The sequence below is a fragment of the Pseudophryne corroboree genome, chromosome 8 (genome assembly GCF_028390025.1).
Source record: "Pseudophryne corroboree isolate aPseCor3 chromosome 8, aPseCor3.hap2, whole genome shotgun sequence".
NCBI classification, from domain to species: Eukaryota; Metazoa; Chordata; class Amphibia; order Anura; family Myobatrachidae; genus Pseudophryne; species Pseudophryne corroboree.
Genome location: NC_086451.1, coordinates 448,545,756 through 448,560,502, shown reverse-complemented (window position 1 = coordinate 448,560,502; position 14,747 = coordinate 448,545,756). Strand labels below are relative to the sequence as shown.

Sequence of the window (14,747 nt, the reverse complement as noted above, 5' to 3'; positions counted from 1 at the left end):
GTGTTAACATAGTGAAGACAACCCACAAACAGGCTATAGATCCATGTTAACTGCAGCGGGCTGCTATCGGGGCTATTTCTATAGTCCTGTGTGATCACTTAGAATGTAGTAAATTATTTTGTTTTGTTAATATTTTCTTATTTATTTTAGATATTTGTGAATAGATCTTCCTGTTTTGCACAACTTTTATACTATTTAATTTTTCATTTTTGTTATGCACCATTCATCTATTAAATAATAGTTATTTCAATTCTGAGTGACTCAATGGCATAAAATATGAATTTCAGAAGCATCACATTTTACTCATAATTCTGAATGTAAGTTATTATTTGTAATGCCCAAGGGGTATTATTGGAAAAGTAAAGATGAATGCAGTTTATACCACAAGCAATTCATTTCAGGTGTCAGATTTGTGGCCCAAGACTAGTTAACCCTTGCAAAACTACAGCTACTTATTCAAAATAGCAAAACATGGTGTGTGTGCCCACTTTGCCAGTGTATTTCATGCCCAAAACAGCGTTGGGCCAAGCAAAATACAACTGCGTCATATGTAAGTGACCACCCTCTGTTGATTTCAAGTGTCAAATTTGTGGCCCAAGACTGGTTAACCCTTGCAAAACTACAGCTACTTATTCAAAATAGCAAAACATGGTGTGTGTGCCCACTTTGCCAGTGTATGTCATGCCCAAAACAGCGTTGGGCCAAGCAAAATACAAGTGGGTCATATGTAAGTGACCACCCTCTGTTGATTTCAGGTGTCAAATTTGTGGCCCAAGACTGGTTAACCCTTGCAAAACTACAGCTACTTATTCAAAATAGCAAAACATGGTGTGTGTGCCCACTTTGCCAGTGTATTTCATGCCCAAAACAGCGTTGGGCCAAGCAAAATACAAGTGGGTCATATGTAAGTGACCACCCTCTGTTGATTTCAGGTGTCAAATTTGTGGCCCAAGACTGGTTAACCCTTGCAAAACTACAGCTACTTATTCAAAATAGCAAAACATGGTGTGTGTGCCCACTTTGCCAGTGTATTTCATGCCCAAAACAGCGTTGGGCCAGGCAAAATACAAGTGGGTCACATGCAAGTGACCACCCTCTGTTGTTTTTGGGGGTCAAATTTGTGGCCCAAGACTAGTTAACCCTTGCTAAACTACAGCTACTTATTCAAACTTATTCAAAATGGCAAAATATGGTGTGTGTGCCCACTTTGCCAGTGTATTTCATGCCCAAAACAGCGTTGGGCCAAGCAAAATACAACTGCGTCATATGTACGTGACCACCCTCTGTTGATTTCAGGTGTCAGATTTGTGGCCCAAGACTGGTTAACCCTTGCAAAACTACAGCTACTTATTCAAAATGGTAAAATATGGTGTGTGTGCCCACTTTGCCAGTGTATTTCATGCCCAAAACAGCGTTGGGCCAGGCAAAATACAAGTGGGTCACATGCAAGTGACCACCCTCTGTTGTTTTTGGGGGTCAAATTTGTGGCCCAAGACTAGTTAACCCTTGCTAAACTACAGCTACTTATTCAAACTTATTCAAAATGGCAAAATATGGTGTGTGTGTGCCCACTTTGCCAGTGTATTTCATGCCCAAAACAGCGTTGGGCCAAGCAAAATACAACTGCGTCATATGTAAGTGACCACCCTCTGTTGATTTCAGGTGTCAAATTTGTGGCCCAAGACTGGTTAACCCTTGCAAAACTACAGCTACTTATTCAAAATAGCAAAACATGGTGTGTGTGCCCACTTTGCCAGTGTATTTCATGCCCAAAACAGCGTTGGGCCAGGCAAAATACAAGTGGGTCACATGCAAGTGACCACCCTCTGTTGTTTTTGGGGGTCAAATTTGTGGCCCAAGACTAGTTAACCCTTGCTAAACTACAGCTACTTATTCAAACTTATTCAAAATGGCAAAATATGGTGTGTGTGCCCACTTTGCCAGTGTATTTCATGCCCAAAACAGCGTTGGGCCAAGCAAAATACAACTGCGTCATATGTACGTGACCACCCTCTGTTGATTTCAGGTGTCAGATTTGTGGCCCAAGACTGGTTAACCCTTGCAAAACTACAGCTACTTATTCAAAATGGTAAAATATGGTGTGTGTGCCCACTTTGCCAGTGTATTTCATGCCCAAAACAGCGTTGGGCCAGGCAAAATACAAGTGGGTCACATGCAAGTGACCACCCTCTGTTGTTTTTGGGGGTCAAATTTGTGGCCCAAGACTAGTTAACCCTTGCTAAACTACAGCTACTTATTCAAACTTATTCAAAATGGCAAAATATGGTGTGTGTGCCCACTTTGCCAGTGTATTTCATGCCCAAAACAGCGTTGGGCCAAGCAAAATACAACTGCGTCATATGTAAGTGACCACCCTCTGTTGATTTCAGGTGTCAAATTTGTGGCCCAAGACTGGTTAACCCTTGCAAAACTACAGCTACTTATTCAAAATGGTAAAATATGGTGTGTGTGCCCACTTTGCCAGTGTATTTCATGCCCAAAACAGCGTTGGGCCAAGCAAAATACAACTGCGTCATATGTACGTGACCACCCTCTGTTGATTTCAGGTGTCAGATTTGTGGCCCAAGACTGGTTAACCCTTGCAAAACTACAGCTACTTATTCAAAATGGTAAAATATGGTGTGTGTGCCCACTTTGCCAGTGTATTTCATGCCCAAAACAGCGTTGGGCCAAGCAAAATACAACTGCGTCATATGTACGTGACCACCCTCTGTTGATTTCAGGTGTCAGATTTGTGGCCCAAGACTGGTTAACCCTTGCAAAACTACAGCTACTTATTCAAAATGGTAAAATATGGTGTGTGTGCCCACTTTGCCAGTGTATTTCATGCCCAAAACAGCGTTGGGCCAGGCAAAATACAAGTGGGTCACATGCAAGTGACCACCCTCTGTTGTTTTTGGGGGTCAAATTTGTGGCCCAAGACTAGTTAACCCTTGCTAAACTACAGCTACTTATTCAAACTTATTCAAAATGGCAAAACATGGTGTGTGTGCCCACTTTGCCAGTGTATTTCATGCCCAAAACAGCGTTGGGCCAAGCAAAATACAACTGCGTCATATGTAAGTGACCACCCTCTGTTGATTTCAGGTGTCAAATTTGTGGCCCAAGACTGGTTAACCCTTGCAAAACTACAGCTACTTATTCAAAATAGCAAAACATGGTGTGTGTGCCCACTTTGCCAGTGTATTTCATGCCCAAAACAGCGTTGGGCCAAGCAAAATACAACTGCGTCATATGTAAGTGACCACCCTCTGTTGATTTCAGGTGTCAAATTTGTGGCCCAAGACTGGTTAACCCTTGCAAAACTACAGCTACTTATTCAAAATAGCAAAACATGGTGTGTGTGCCCACTTTGCCAGTGTATTTCATGCCCAAAACAGCGTTGGGCCAAGCAAAATACAAGTGGGTCATATGTAAGTGACCACCCTCTGTTGATTTCAGGTGTCAAATTTGTGGCCCAAGACTGGTTAACCCTTGCAAAACTACAGCTACTTATTCAAAATAGCAAAACATGGTGTGTGTGCCCACTTTGCCAGTGTATTTCATGCCCAAAACAGCGTTGGGCCAAGCAAAATACAAGTGGGTCATATGTAAGTGACCACCCTCTGTTGATTTCAGGTGTCAGATTTGTGGCCCAAGACTGGTTAACCCTTGCAAAACTACAGCTACTTATTCAAAATGGTAAAATATGGTGTGTGTGCCCACTTTGCCAGTGTATTTCATGCCCAAAACAGCGTTGGGCCAAGCAAAATACAACTGCGTCATATGTACGTGACCACCCTCTGTTGATTTCAGGTGTCAGATTTGTGGCCCAAGACTGGTTAACCCTTGCAAAACTACAGCTACTTATTCAAAATGGTAAAATATGGTGTGTGTGCCCACTTTGCCAGTGTATTTCATGCCCAAAACAGCGTTGGGCCAAGCAAAATACAACTGCGTCATATGTACGTGACCACCCTCTGTTGATTTCAGGTGTCAGATTTGTGGCCCAAGACTGGTTAACCCTTGCAAAACTACAGCTACTTATTCAAAATGGTAAAATATGGTGTGTGTGCCCACTTTGCCAGTGTATTTCATGCCCAAAACAGCGTTGGGCCAGGCAAAATACAAGTGGGTCACATGCAAGTGACCACCCTCTGTTGTTTTTGGGGGTCAAATTTGTGGCCCAAGACTAGTTAACCCTTGCTAAACTACAGCTACTTATTCAAACTTATTCAAAATGGCAAAATATGGTGTGTGTGCCCACTTTGCCAGTGTATTTCATGCCCAAAACAGCGTTGGGCCAAGCAAAATACAACTGCGTCATATGTAAGTGACCACCCTCTGTTGATTTCAGGTGTCAAATTTGTGGCCCAAGACTGGTTAACCCTTGCAAAACTACAGCTACTTATTCAAAATAGCAAAACATGGTGTGTGTGCCCACTTTGCCAGTGTATTTCATGCCCAAAACAGCGTTGGGCCAAGCAAAATACAAGTGGGTCATATGTAAGTGACCACCCTCTGTTGATTTCAGGTGTCAGATTTGTGGCCCAAGACTGGTTAACCCTTGCAAAACTACAGCTACTTATTCAAAATGGTAAAATATGGTGTGTGTGCCCACTTTGCCAGTGTATTTCATGCCCAAAACAGCGTTGGGCCAGGCAAAATACAAGTGGGTCACATGCAAGTGACCACCCTCTGTTGTTTTTGGGGGTCAAATTTGTGGCCCAAGACTAGTTAACCCTTGCAAAACTACAGCTACTTATTCAAAATAGCAAAACATGGTGTGTGTGCCCACTTTGCCAGTGTATTTCATGCCCAAAACAGCGTTGGGCCAAGCAAAATACAACTGCGTCATATGTAAGTGACCACCCTCTGTTGATTTCAGGTGTCAAATTTGTGGCCCAAGACTAGTTAACCCTTGCAAAACTACAGCTACTTATTCAAAATAGCAAAACATGGTGTGTGTGCCCACTTTGCCAGTGTATTTCATGCCCAAAACAGCGTTGGGCCAAGCAAAATACAAGTGGGTCATATGTAAGTGACCACCCTCTGTTGATTTCAGGTGTCAAATTTGTGGCCCAAGACTGGTTAACCCTTGCAAAACTACAGCTACTTATTCAAAATGGTAAAATATGGTGTGTGTGCCCACTTTGCCAGTGTATTTCATGCCCAAAACAGCGTTGGGCCAAGCAAAATACAAGTGGGTCATATGTAAGTGACCACCCTCTGTTGATTTCAGGTGTCAGATTTGTGGCCCAAGACTGGTTAACCCTTGCAAAACTACAGCTACTTATTCAAAATGGTAAAATATGGTGTGTGTGCCCACTTTGCCAGTGTATTTCATGCCCAAAACAGCGTTGGGCCAAGCAAAATACAACTGCGTCATATGTACGTGACCCCCCTCTGTTGATTTCAGGTGTCAGATTTGTGGCCCAAGACTGGTTAACCCTTGCAAAATTACAGCTACTTATTCAAAATGGTAAAATATGGTGTGTGTGCCCACTTTGCCAGTGTATTTCATGCCCAAAACAGCGTTGGGCCAGGCAAAATACAAGTGGGTCACATGCAAGTGACCACCCTCTGTTGTTTTTGGGGGTCAAATTTGTGGCCCAAGACTAGTTAACCCTTGCTAAACTACAGCTACTTATTCAAACTTATTCAAAATGGCAAAATATGGTGTGTGTGCCCACTTTGCCAGTGTATTTCATGCCCAAAACAGCGTTGGGCCAAGCAAAATACAACTGCGTCATATGTAAGTGACCACCCTCTGTTGATTTCAGGTGTCAAATTTGTGGCCCAAGACTGGTTAACCCTTGCAAAACTACAGCTACTTATTCAAAATAGCAAAACATGGTGTGTGTGCCCACTTTGCCAGTGTATTTCATGCCCAAAACAGCGTTGGGCCAAGCAAAATACAACTGCGTCATATGTAAGTGACCACCCTCTGTTGATTTCAGGTGTCAAATTTGTGGCCCAAGACTAGTTAACCCTTGCAAAACTACAGCTACTTATTCAAAATAGCAAAACATGGTGTGTGTGCCCACTTTGCCAGTGTATTTCATGCCCAAAACAGCGTTGGGCCAAGCAAAATACAAGTGGGTCATATGTAAGTGACCACCCTCTGTTGATTTCAGGTGTCAAATTTGTGGCCCAAGACTGGTTAACCCTTGCAAAACTACAGCTACTTATTCAAAATAGCAAAACATGGTGTGTGTGCCCACTTTGCCAGTGTATTTCATGCCCAAAACAGCGTTGGGCCAAGCAAAATACAAGTGGGTCATATGTAAGTGACCACCCTCTGTGTATTTCAGGTGTCAAATTTGTGGCCCAAGACTGGTTAACCCTTGCAAAACTACAGCTACTTATTCAAAATGGTAAAATATGGTGTGTGTGCCCACTTTGCCAGTGTATTTCATGCCCAAAACAGCGTTGGGCCAGGCAAAATACAAGTGGGTCACATGCAAGTGACCACCCTCTGTTGTTTTTGGGGGTCAAATTTGTGGCCCAAGACTAGTTAACCCTTGCTAAACTACAGCTACTTATTCAAACTTATTCAAAATGGCAAAATATGGTGTGTGTGCCCACTTTGCCAGTGTATTTCATGCCCAAAACAGCGTTGGGCCAAGCAAAATACAACTGCGTCATATGTACGTGACCACCCTCTGTTGATTTCAGGTGTCAGATTTGTGGCCCAAGACTGGTTAACCCTTGCAAAACTACAGCTACTTATTCAAAATAGCAAAACATGGTGTGTGTGCCCACTTTGCCAGTGTATTTCATGCCCAAAACAGCGTTGGGCCAAGCAAAATACAAGTGGGTCATATGTAAGTGACCACCCTCTGTGTATTTCAGGTGTCAAATTTGTTGCCCAAGACTGGTTAACCCTTGCAAAACTACAGCTACTTATTCAAAATGGTAAAACATGGTGTGTGTGCCCACTTTGCCAGTGTATTTCATGCCCAAAACAGCGTTGGGCCAAGCAAAATACAAGTGGGTCATATGTAAGTGACCACCCTCTGTTGATTTCAGGTGTCAAATTTGTGGCCCAAGACTGGTTAACCCTTGCAAAACTACAGCTACTTATTCAAAATAGCAAAACATGGTGTGTGTGCCCACTTTGCCAGTGTATTTCATGCCCAAAACAGCGTTGGGCCAGGCAAAATACAAGTGGGTCACATGCAAGTGACCACTCTCTGTTGATTTCAGGGGTCAAATTTGTGACAGAAGACTCATTAACCCTTGCGAAACTGAATGATCTGAATAAGAAGCTGGAGTTCGAATAAGAAGTGAATAAGAAGTTGGAGCTTGAATAAGAAGTGAATAAGAAGCTGGCCGAATAAGAAGCTAACTTCAGCCTCGTAAAATTCACATTATAGCACACAGTATGAGCCGAAATTCACATTATAGCACACAGTATGAGCCAAAATTCACATTATAGCACACAGTATGAGCCGAAATTCACATTATACCACACAGTATGAGCCAAAATTCACATTATACCACACAGTATGAGCCGAAATTCACATTATAGCACACAGAATGAGCCGAAATTCACATTATAGCACACAGAATGAGCCGAAATTCACATTATAGCACACAGTATGAACCGAAATTCACATTATGAAACATGGTATGAGACAAAATTCAAGGAGAGTGACAGCAGGGACATAGGGACAGGGAGAGTGACAGAGGGACAGCGGAAGTGACAGCAGAGACATTGAGAGTGACAGCAGGGACAGGGAAAGTGACAGCAGAGACATAGGAATAGGGAGAGTGACAGAGGGACAGGGAAAGTGATAGCAGGGACATAGGGACAGGGAGAGTGACAGAGAGGGACAGCAGGGCATACAGTAGGGACTAAGAAGAGAAAAAGGCAGCAGGGTAAGATTACCTATTTAGCAGCGGTGGTGTTGAGGAGGCTGTGGTCTGCGGTGCGGTAGATGAGGAGGCTGTGGTCGGCGCAAGGTGGAGGAGGCTGTGGGCCTCGTAGATGGTGCGGAAGAGGAGACTGTGGGAGTTGGCAGAGAAGGACTGAGGGTGGCGGCGAGGAGGCTGAGGGCGGCAGCCTTTGGTGCGGCGCTGTGCTCCTATGACCACGGCGCTACTATTTCAAATCTGCCGCAGACCGGCAGCCAATCAGGAGCAGCCGCGTGGCTGCTCCTGATTGGCTTTCGGTCCGCAGCAGATTTGAAATAGTAGCGCTGCAGTCACAGGAGGGAGAGCGCAATGCTGCGGCGGGGTTCTTCAAACTCAGTGCTCAAAGAAGTGCTTGTATACCAGCCCACTTCGAGCACTGACCACTTCGAGCACTGACCACTTCGAGCACTGACCACTTCGAGCACTGACCACTTCGAGCACTGACCTTTGGCAATAGCCCCCTCAGAGAGATCATCTCTCCCTAGCACAGAATAGCAAACCCACCCCCAAACTCCCTGCAGATCATCTCTCCCTAGAACAGAATATCCCCATTAGATCATCTCCCCCAGCACTAAATAACCTTCCTCCCCGTCCTATGTAATATCTCCTTCCTTCCCCCCCCCCCCCATGCAGATCTCCATGTCCCCCTATCAGTCTTTAAAAAAAAAAATGTCCTGTAAGCTGCAGGACATTTTTTTTTATTTTAAAGACTGACTGCAGCAGATGTCAATAACAGTGCAAGCAGACTTTTTCTCCTGACCAGCCCCGATGTCCCCTCCTCTCACCACAGGCTGCCAGCGGCCCAGGGAGCGGAGAGCAGGCTGCTGGACGCACCCGTTCTTCCTTTGAGGTGCGTGACATCACTGGCGCTTGCGGCGCGCGCACCTCCACCTTTTTACCTCCCCTCCCGGGTAGCGCAACCTTCTTCTAGAGCAGGGGTGGGGAACCTTTTTTCTACCGAGGGCCATTTGGATATTTATAAAATCCTTCGGGGGCCATACAAAAATTCTCAACTTAAAAAATTACCCTGCCCCCCAGTAGGTCTGCCCCTTAGAGGTACTGTGTGTGCGCGCCGGAGGCGCGCACGCGCCAAAAAAATGGGTGTGGCCAGTTAAAATGGGACGTGATACACATATGCCCCCCATAGTGCGGTGCCAGATCCACAATTGCCCCCACAGTGCCAGGTATACAAATGCCCCCCACAGTGCCAGGTATACAGATGCCCCCACAGTGCCAGGTGTACAAATGCCCCCCACAGTGCCAGGTATACAAATGCCCCCACAGTGCCAGGTATGCAGATGCCCCCACAGTGCCAGGTATGCAGATGCACCCACAGTGCCAGGTATGCAGATGCCCCCACAGTGCCAGGTGTACAAATGCCCCCCACAGTGCCAGGTATACAAATGCCCCCACAGTGCCAGGTATGCAGATGCCCCCACAGTGCCAGGTATGCAGATGCCCCCCACAGTGCCAGGTATACAAATGCCCCCCACAGTGCCAGGTATACAGATGCCCCCACAGTGCCAGGTGTACAAATGCCCCCCACAGTGCCAGGTATACAAATGCCCCCACAGTGCCAGGTATGCAGATGCCCCCACAGTGCCAGGTATGCAGATGCACCCACAGTGCCAGGTATGCAGATGCCCCCACAGTGCCAGGTGTACAAATGCCCCCCACAGTGCCAGGTATACAAATGCCCCCACAGTGCCAGGTATGCAGATGCCCCCACAGTGCCAGGTATGCAGATGCCCCCCACAGTGCCAGGTATACAGATGCCCCCACAGTGCCAGGTGTACAAATGCCCCCCACAGTGCCAGGTATACAGATGCCCCCCACAGTGCCAGGTATACAGATGCCCCCACAGTGCCAGGTATGCAAATGCCCTCACAGTGCCAGGTATACAGATGCCCCCACAGTGCCAGGTGTACAGATGCCCCCCACAGTGCCAGGTATACAAATGCCCCCACAGTGCCAGGTATGCAAATGCCCCACAGTGCCAGGTATACAGATGCCCCCCACAGTGCCAGGTATGCAGATGCCCCCACAGTGACAGGTAAGCAGATGCCCCCACAGTGCAAGGTATACAGATGCCCCCCACAGTGCCAGGTATACAAATGTCCCCCACAGTGCCAGGTATGCAGATGCCCCCACAGTGCCAGGTATGCAGATGCCCCCACAGTGCCAGGTATGCAGATGCCCCCACAGTGCCAGGTATACAGATGCCCCCCACGGTGCCAGGTATGCAGTTGCCCTCCCCTCCGTGCTGCTTACCTGAGAGACGGAGGAGAGCGCGGCTGTCGGGTGGGAGCGGAGGCGCCGTGTAGTACTTCAAACCAGCCGCCGGTTCGAGAGCCAATCAGAGCTCGCGGACCGGCAGCCGCGGCTCCTGATTGGCTGCCGGTCCGCGAGCTCTGATTGGCTCACGGACCGGCGGCTGGTTTGAAGTTCTACACGCCGCTGGTCCCACTCGACACAGCCGCGCTCTCCTCCGTCTCCCTGTGCTGACAGCTGAGACACGCTGCCGCCCGACTGAGCGGCAGCGTGTCTCACTGACAAGCTGGTGGGCCGGACCAAACGGCTTCGCGGGCCGTATACGGCCCGCGGGCCGGAGGTTCCCCACCCCTGTTGATATGCTGTGGGGGGCGGAGCCACAGATGGCAGGCGGCCCCTCACACCGCCTGGCCCACCGGGGATCTCCCCGGTAAATGTAATGGCCAATCCGGCCCTGACTGGGTGGGTGGCACTTCACAGAACACTGGGGGGGGTGACACTTCACAGAACACTGGGGGGGTGACACTTCACAGAACACGGGGGGGTGACACTTCACAGAACACGGGGGAGGTGACACTTCACAGAACACTGGGGGGGTGACACTTCACAGAACACTGGGGGGGTGACACTTCACAGAACACTGGGGGGGTGACACTTCACAGAACACTGGGGGGGTGACACTTCACAGAACACTGGGGGGGTGACACTTCACAGAACACTGGGGGGGTGACACTTCACAGAACACTGGGGGTGGGGCGGGGTGACACTTCACAGAACACTGGCGGTGGGGCGGGGTGACACTTCACAGAACACTGGCGGTGGGGGGTGACACTTCACAGAACACTGGGCGGTGACACTTCACAGGACACTGGGGGGATGACACTTCACAGAACACTGGGGGGGGGTGACACTTCACAGAACACTGGGGGGGGGTGACACTTCACAGAACACTGGGGGGGGGTGACACTTCACAGAACACTGGGGGGGGGTGACACTTCACAGAACACTGGGGGGGTGACACTTCACAGAACACTGGGGGGGTGACACTTCACAGAACACTGGGGGGGTGACACTTCACAGAACACTGGGGGGGTGACACTTCACAGAACACTGGGGGGGTGACACTTCACAGAACACTGGGGGGGTGACACTTCACAGAACACTGGGGGTGGGGCGGGGTGACACTTCACAGAACACTGGCGGTGGGGCGGGGTGACACTTCACAGAACACTGGCGGTGGGGGGTGACACTTCACAGAACACTGGGGGGGTGACAATTCACAGAACACTGGGCGGTGACACTTCACAGGACACTGGGGGGATGACACTTCACAGAACACTGGGGGGGGGTGACACTTCACAGAACACTGGGGGGGGTGACACTTCACAGAACACTGGGGGGGGGTGACACTTCACAGAACACTGGGGGGGGGTGACACTTCACAGAACACTGGGGGGGGGTGACACTTCACAGAACACTGGCAGTGGGGGGTGACACTTCACAGAACACTGGGGGGGTGACAATTCACAGAACACTGGGGGGTGACACTACAGAACACTGGGGGGTGACACTTCACAGAACACTGGGGGGGGGGGTGACACTTCACAGAACATTGTTACCCACCAAGTTACCACACTAACATCCTGTTACATCCCATTCACCACACACCCCGTTCCCTGGAGTCATCACCCTCCACACAAGCTCATATATGTATGTATGCATTCATACATACATATGTCAAATGTTACCTCCAGAGGCTCCAGGTCTCCACAGCACGGAGGGAGGGAGAGAGGCAGGCAGGCTACGGGCCCACAGACTATCAGTTAACCCCAGGCAAAGTTGGGGGCGTGGCCTAATCACGGACCCCCCGTGACCACGCCCCCTTTTTAAAAACCATCCCCATAGCAAGCTGCAGGTTGGAGCCCGGGAGAGGAGGTGGTGGCACTACAGTAAGGCTCTGCTCCAATGTGCCCAGCAGAAGTCAAAGTCGGCCCCAGTTTGCGTTATGGCTGGGGCCGGCTCTGCTGCAGGACCTGCTGCTGCTCAGTCTCTCCTGCCAAACGCCGGCGCGGACCTCCGCCTCCACAGGTAGGGGCTGTGCTCTCGAGTCCCTATAACTGCTGCAGCTGCTGGCGGCCGCGACGCAGGGTGACACATGGGGGGGCGGAGCCACATATGAGAAGCGGCCCCGCACGCCACTCAGCCCACCGGGGACCTCCCCGGTACAGGCGATGGCCAATCCGGCCCTGCATCTAAGCCTGTATTAGCACTAAACTCTTATTATTAATCACAGCTACATGCATGCATGCAAGAGAACTAACAACCTAAATCAGGGATAGTGCCCTAACATTTCTAAAGTCCCGGGACCCAGGACACAGTTATTATTACTAACTTTTAATATTCTTATATTATTGTTGTAACTTGTTTTATATTATTTCTGTGAATAGTTATTGCTCATGGCATCTTAGCCATATATATGTTGATTTGCTCTTAAAAATTCTTTTTTACCAATAAATGCTATTGAATTTTTACAAAACCAGCAGCCGTTGTACTATAAATTCCCTTGAGCGCCCACATTATTTTTCTTCGAGATTCAGATTCTAGCTATTATCTTCTAGAAGTAGCTACATAAATGTTAAGTGGAATCTGGTTGGTTGCCATGATAGGTTGCTATGGGCAACATCTCCGCTTCTACAAAAAAACTCCCACCTCAGTAAATAGACCCCAAAGTGTTGCTGTAAGTAATACACTACAAACAAAGTTAACATTATGTGTTAGTTTATTTTAAGAAATATAACTAATTGGCTGCCATGGGCCACCAAGCCACTTTTTCCAAAAATAATTACTTACAACATACTGTACATAACAACCTGTGTAACTGGGTTTGCAGGGCTGACAAAAAATAAATAAAAATAAAATAATAATAATTACACTTACTCATGTTGATGGGAATATTCCCAGCCCTTCTCTGTCTAACTCATTTTTGATAAAAAAAAACTTAAGCCTACATTTATTAAAGTCATAAAGGTTTAATTGTGTTATTAACAGTGACGTTTTTACCTATGAGGCCTGTAGCCCCCCAGATAAAATCCGCCACCCGGCTCACTGCCAGTGAAGCCAGATGCAGTCTTTGAGACTGCACTGGCTTCACTGTGACTGGCAGGGACTTCCTATTGGAAGCACTACCTGCCAGTCACAGACACTACAGGCACTCCCATTGGGAGGTGTTTCCTCCCTCCAGGACTGCCAGACCGGGCTGTGATAGGTGGAGAGACAGCTTCCTGTAAGAAGCCCATAGAAGCCATGGTTTTGCGTAAGTGCAGTCAAGCCACTGCTTGTGCGTATGCGCCAGTCCCGTTTCCTGTCAGCTTCATTATGCAGGTGCCGGAACACGGACAGCGGTGGCTGCAACAGGGGCTCTCTTTCTCCTCTGGTGGACAAGGCAGCAGCAGCTTCCCTCCTCCACATACTGTAGGTAGAAGCCACCATTGGTTACTAAAGACATCACACATCCATATTGGTGTAAAACACTATTAACACACAAAAGCAAACCGAGTGAATGTCTTAGGGGGACATGTACTAAGCAGTGATAAAAGTGGGGAAGTGAGCCAGTGGAGAAGTTGCCCATGGCAACCAATCAGCTGCTCTGTATACTTTTATAGTATGCAAATTATAAATGTTACGTCAATGCTGATTGGTTGTCATGGGCAACTTCTCCTCTGGCTCACTTCTCCACTTTTATCACTGCTTAGTAAATAGACCCCTTAGTTTGCCGACACCAAGACAACTAACTAACATTTAAAGATTGCTAAATAAATTTAGTTATGTTTACAGAAAAACACATCGGACCAACTTTAATAACAGTACAAGATTAGACTTACACATAACTGATCTGTGATTTCATCAGAGGTCAACATTCTTCAAGATACTCAGCCAGCTCAAGATGTGGGATCTGCAAGGGAGGAGACATTTGTGTTAAATCTCCAATACCTCCACCTGTGATAACTCCTACCACACAGAGGATACCTCCAGCCACATGAGTCCACCATCTCCACCACCACAGTCTTAGGGGTATGCAGTTAGCATACCAACAGTCGGGATCCGCCCCCCCCCCCCCCCCCCCCCCCCGCGTCAAAACAGTTTGTGCGTGCCAAAAAAATAGGGGCATAGCCTCATAAGGGAGGGGTGTGGCCAGTTATGCTCCCAGTAGCTGTGCCCCCAGATTTGCCCCAAGTAGTTGTGCCCCCCAGTTGATTTGCCCCCAGAAGTTGTACACCCTGTCGCTGTGCCTCCTGTTGCTTTGCCCCCAGTAGTTGTGCCCCCTGTTGCTTTGCCCCCAGTAATTGTGCCCCGTTTCTCTGCCCCCAGCAGTTGTGCCCCCTCTTTCTTTGCCCCCAGTAGTTGTGCCCCATTTCTTTGCCCCCAGTAGTTGTGCCCCCTCTTTTTTTGCCCCCAGTAGTTGTGCCCCATTTCTTTGCCCCCAGCAGTTGTGCTCCTCTTTCTTTGCCCCCAGTAGTTGTGCCCCATTTCTTTGCCCCCAGTAGTTGTGCCCCCTC

At 48.1% G+C, this 14,747-nt stretch overlaps 1 long non-coding RNA gene across 1 annotated transcript in view; it reads right to left on the bottom strand.

Annotated features, from left to right (window-relative positions):
• The window catches only part of LOC134949568 (uncharacterized), a 105,541-nt gene extending 93,527 nt beyond the window's left edge, over positions 1-12,014 (bottom strand). The window contains exon 1 of the long non-coding RNA XR_010183179.1: positions 11,940-12,014. This is a non-coding gene — a long non-coding RNA (uncharacterized LOC134949568). The remainder of the gene's footprint in view (positions 1-11,939) is intronic.
• Positions 12,015-14,747: the final 2,733 nt, after the last annotated feature.